The sequence below is a fragment of the Nelumbo nucifera genome, chromosome 3 (genome assembly GCF_055504915.1).
Source record: "Nelumbo nucifera cultivar China Antique chromosome 3, China Antique-T2T, whole genome shotgun sequence".
Classification (NCBI taxonomy): Eukaryota; Viridiplantae; Streptophyta; class Magnoliopsida; order Proteales; family Nelumbonaceae; genus Nelumbo; species Nelumbo nucifera.
Genome location: NC_142651.1, coordinates 1,085,687 through 1,091,420, shown reverse-complemented (window position 1 = coordinate 1,091,420; position 5,734 = coordinate 1,085,687).

Genomic DNA, 5,734 nt, shown 5'->3' with positions numbered 1-5,734 from the left:
GCTCAGTTTATATACACAATTTTCACTGATGTACGTTATTATTACAAAGAGCAAACCAACTCCGGCTCCAGTCTCCAGTCTCCAGTCTCCAGGACCACTTTCTGGTCTACGATGGGTCAAGTAAATTCTATATTAGTATGTAAACCCGTGTTTTAAAACCCAACCCAATGGTTGAACCGTTTTTCCTACCTTGCTTCTCAATGAATGTGGATCATCAACCAACATTGTCATCATTATAAAAGTGTTTTTTTAAAAAAAAAACTACAATGTTTAAAAAAAATAAAAAAGTAACCTGTTGTCTTTCAATGGCTTGGATGTCAAGAATTCAACCATTTCAGCCAATAGATTGTTTGACCGAATCAATATTTTTGTTATATTGTCAATAAGTTGGGATTCTGACTGAATCACCCGTATCTTTAATTTGCCCCCCTATTCATGGCTTCGACCCTCTCAATCAAAAAATCCTAACTCCTCCACTGAACTGGTCAACAATGAATTCAAAACACTGATTACTAATATAAGGTTAGAAGTTGTTGTTGTCATATATCTTTCGTTGAATATGGTTATTCGATGTATATGGCTAAATATTGTACTGTTTGCACCTTAATTAGAGCAATTTCACTTCTTAATGCACTACACTGATCCAACAACATTTCCTTCTCCATCATTGAAATAAGAAAATTAAGGGTCCAATTTTTAGCTTATTAAAATAAATATTATTTGTCAATCATCTGTCATGTTGCATGCAACTCTCTGCTACCCACAAGATAATACAAACAATACATTAGGAACGTCCGGTCTCTCAGTTGTCATTCATGAGATAATGTTTTCCGGCTGTAGAATTTTGTGGGTACATACACGTGGATAATAGATCTGAGCTCCCACCTTTTTTTTTTTTTTAAAATTTATTTCCATTGTCGATCTGTTCGTGTTTAATTGGGAGTTGCAAGGAAGTGGTATAAATGTATTGTCGCTTGATGGATGTAGACATTTTTTATTGGCTGTTGCAACGGCGATCAGATTTTCCGAAAACAATAACTCTGCAAGCATGAGAATCATCCATCCACACATTCAGAATATATCTCTGTATGCATTTTTAATATATAGATATATTCCTGTGCCAAGGGACCAGGGATATTGCTTTCATAAAATCCGGGCTTTCTTGAAATATTGATAATTTTCAGGCCCACGCAGAAGCACGTGGTTTGGAAAATCTGAAGTGAGCTGGTGGAAGTAATCAGCAAAAGAAGAAGAAAGTGTTAAGAGATAAGAATCTCATACAACTCCATCAATGCTTACTCGGATGCAGATTGGTCAAATTGCCGAATGGATCGGCGTTCTCAAGGAGGTCATTGTGTGTTCCTCGGGTTTAATTTAGTCTCTTGGAGCTCTAGGAAACAAAGTACCGTTTCCCGATCCAGCACAGAATCTGAGAAACGAAGCTTCGCCTCCGCTGCTGCTGAAGTTACTTGGCTTCGTATATTACTCATTGAACTTGGTTTTTCGCTGTCCAGCACCCCTGTTATTTGGTGTGACAATCTGGGTGCTAAACACTTGGCTTCTAATTCAGTCCATTACTCCCGCACGAAGCACATTGAACTTGATATTCATTTTGTGCGCGAGAAAGTTAGTAACTAACAACACACCACACTCTTTGTACAGTTCACTCCCGCCTCTGAGCAAATAGCTGACGTGCTTACCAAACCTATTGCTGCACCCCGATTTCTTAGCTTTCTTCCCAAGCTCACCGTGTGCAAACCCCCGTTTCGCTTTAGGGGGGGTGTTACCGTGTTAGAGATAAGAATCTCATACAACAACTCCATCCTCAGAATCCTGAGCCTCTTGGATAGCCACGTCAACTATTCTTGATAAAGATAAACCATATCTGTTTTTGTTTTGATAAATGTATTCGATTGTAACCTGTTTTCAAATATTCAAAATGTTTGTATCTATCCTATCTTGTAAATAGAATCATTATAAATATAAACAGAAACAAACAGCCGTAGTTAAGTAAGACTATCGTTTCCTATTCAAAATCTTTTAGAAGCGATGAGACACAATTAGACAAAGAAGGGAGAAGTGAAAAAGACACACTTGTTCTTTTTCCTGCCAAACAATCCCCACCAAGTAGTTGACTCCAAGTAAACGCCCCTTGGATTTATTATTATCGAATATCGATCGTAGGGTAGGTAAGAAGGAAGAAGTTGATCTCAAATATTATATCAATCACATAACCAACCTACCCATTAGCCATTAAGTAGTTGATTTTGAGTGCATTATAATAACATTGCTATATTTCTTAATTAATACGATGTCAGAATTTAATATATTAATATTGATTAAACATAATTTTAACCCAACACAGCTCCAAGCATGCAATTAAATAAAGCATTTATACATGTTTGTTTTTCATATTCACAGCTCTAGCTAGGTAGGTAGGCCATATTAATTTCTATATATTGTCATTGTTGTAAGTTTCCTGGAAGCTGCATATGTGTTATATATGCATGGACCCCTGATCAGAACGATTTAGCCATTTAACATCCTAAGTTTTTGTTGCTTGTTGGATCCACGTACCATGTTTGAAATGATGTTGTGGACGTGAAGATTTCAGGAATTAATAATAAAAATGAATAGTGTGGTCAAAATGTTAAGATATATATATATATATATATAGCTAACCATGTTAATTTATACAGCTTTCTATACAAATTTTTTTCCATACCCCACTCTCTATCTCAATGGTTGACCCTCTTTATAGGTTCATCCATACTTTATTTATGTTTTGACCCCCCTTACAACAATTTCCTGGCTCCGTCCATGTATATACACGTGGCCTTCCACTCCTACATGACATGGGTGATGGGTCGACCCTGCAGCAGTCAGCAGGTTAATGCATGCATGCATATTCTATAAGTGCAAACTCATCAATAAATGAAGTCATGGCTTCATTAATCCTAATTACAAACCTGCTATTTATACAACCACCACCACAGCCCATAGCCTACAGTTGGCAAATTAATTTATTTGACAATATCTAATTGTATTATTATTCTTTTTTACAAGGAATATATAATTCCCAACCCAACCTCATCCAAGTTATTGTATTAAGACAGCAGTGGGAATGTAAAATCAGTGAATTTCAACAAAATGAGCAATATCACTATATACTTATTCTCGATCCAGTTATCACTAATAACGGAAGCGGATGACGTTGCGTATTCAATACAAATAAAATAAGATGAGAACAAAAAATGAATGAATGAGCCACGTTGACAACACATAAGAATTTGGAATATGTAAAGTAGCGCACTAATAAGGTTAATTGCACGCACTGTGATGCATGCCATGCCACACCTGACTCTTTCTCACCCAAATGCTTTGATTTGTTATTTTCTTGGAATGGTATAAAGAAGATGCCTTTCACGAATTGATTATTTAGATGCATGCGTGCATGACTTATCCAACTTAATTACTTTAGCATCTTTCAATAGAATTCACTTTGATATGATTTACTAGGTCGACCACTCTATGCAATGCATGGTATGGTTGAACTTGCAAATACCAACAATTTTTCTTATCGTATACTATCTATTTTTGGGGCTCGGGGCTGTCAATGGTCAGATTTGGATCCAGGATTCATGTATAAGGTTGTAAATGGCGGACTATATTTGAATCAGTTGCATCTACATTTTCATCCAATTATCAAATGTCTAGATCTGTATTTGCATTCAATTATCATCAGATTGGATTCATAACCATTTATTGGATTTGAATTTTAATCAGTTGGGATGGAGTTCGATCTCTGATTATTAATTGGATGCAAGTTCTAATATCATAATCTATAATAATCAGCTTTGTAGTCAAATTGAATATCAGACTTTTAGAGTCTATTGCAGCACTATTCATATACATCCAATTTGCCCACTCAAGTTCTAACATCATATCACCGAAAGATTCTTCCAAATGGCCACCTTGGTGGAATCGCTAGCAAGCTTCCCAACTCAACTCCATTCCATTATTAGGGAGCCTTCTTATTATAAAAGAGTGATTAATAGTTAACAACAACAGTACTTAATGCAACAGACAACAATGAAGCAATACAATTGCATTTGTTAATGTTTCAACTTAGGGGGTGTTGTCAATTTGAATGGTTTTGTTATTTTAAGCAACCGCTACGTAAGCAAAAGCATATTATTCTTTGCTGATATGGCAATTTTTTTTTTTTCATTTTGAAAAAAAAAACAGCAGTATTTATATCGGAGAACTTGTACGTTGAAGGAGTTCTTATTACCATTATTGTATCATAATAATGGTAATACAATATTCTGGGTGGGTTATTTGTTATTGACTTATTTCCACTAGTGGTAGTGGTTCTATATAATATATATATATATATATAAGAGAGGCTAATAATAGAGGGTCCACAGCATTAATTCTGTCTAGTGTTTGAAACAAAATATCGGCCAATCGAAGAACCTTGTGTCAACAACTGTGGACTTGATAACATGCATTTCGGTGAATTGAAACATCTGATCTGATCAGTCATCAGAGCACAGCATGAGCATGTGGTGGTGGTGGATGGGTCGTGTATGTCGGCACCAACATGCATATTACGTATTACAGACACATGTCCTTTTCCCGCATTCCTTAATTCATCTTTCTATTATTTTTGTATTTTGTTTGTGCTGTGAGAAACTGAGAAATGAGAACGAGATCATGTTTGGAGTTAGGAGGAGCAATGAAATTTATTGATTGCAAGTGATATATATTGAATGCATATATATATATATATATATATATATATATATAATGTTCTCTCAGACTTGGACTGAATACAAAATCGAAAACAGAAGCTTAAAACTGCTACCCAGAAACAGAAAACTATCACCATCACTGGTTCAATTCCACTCTAATAACACTAAACATATGCAGTAATACATGCATGGCCCTGGTTTGGGCTACCATCTCTTTGGTTTCCGACAACCCGGCCCACAAATGTTCATTACTTACTTGTTTTGAGATCAGGTCTGTGCCCTACAAGCATGTATTGCGAACATCTCCCAAAGTTGTTCCAATACACAGTTGGGATATACACGAGAGTAAATGCACTTGACTTAAAAGAATTGGGTGCATACCTGAGGAATTCAAAGTTTCAGATTCAGTCTTTACAGCAGGCTTACAGCTTTGTATTCAAAATATCTTTCCATAGATAAAAACATAATACACGGCTCTGTCAAGATGGTTTTGAGAATTTAATCGGAATTCCGAACTGATTATGGTGGCTCTTGAGTCATTAAATTTTACTAAAACCCACAATAAAATATAGTGATTTTAGTTGATGGGTCATGCAAATAATTAATCTTTGAGCAAGAATCAACAATTAATTAATTTATCTAAAATCCGATTCCTAATTGGGAATTGTTGGGAGCTAATGGGGAATGGTGTTAAGCCAATTAATTGGAATTTGGAAATGATTGTGGTCCCTCGCTCTCTGATATCTTGGATCAAGTCCCTAGCTACTAAATTGGCTGGGTTCATGTGTCTACGTAGTGCCACCACCACCTTCGGTTTAGACACGGAAACAAGTTGAACGAGCATCATCGTAGAAGATCTCATATCATCATCAGAAGTGAAGTAGTAGAAGTAAATTTGGATTGGATTAAATCGATTTAGTCTCTCGAGAACTTTCCTCCTCATTCCCATCCCCACAGAGAATGACTGACACAACAAA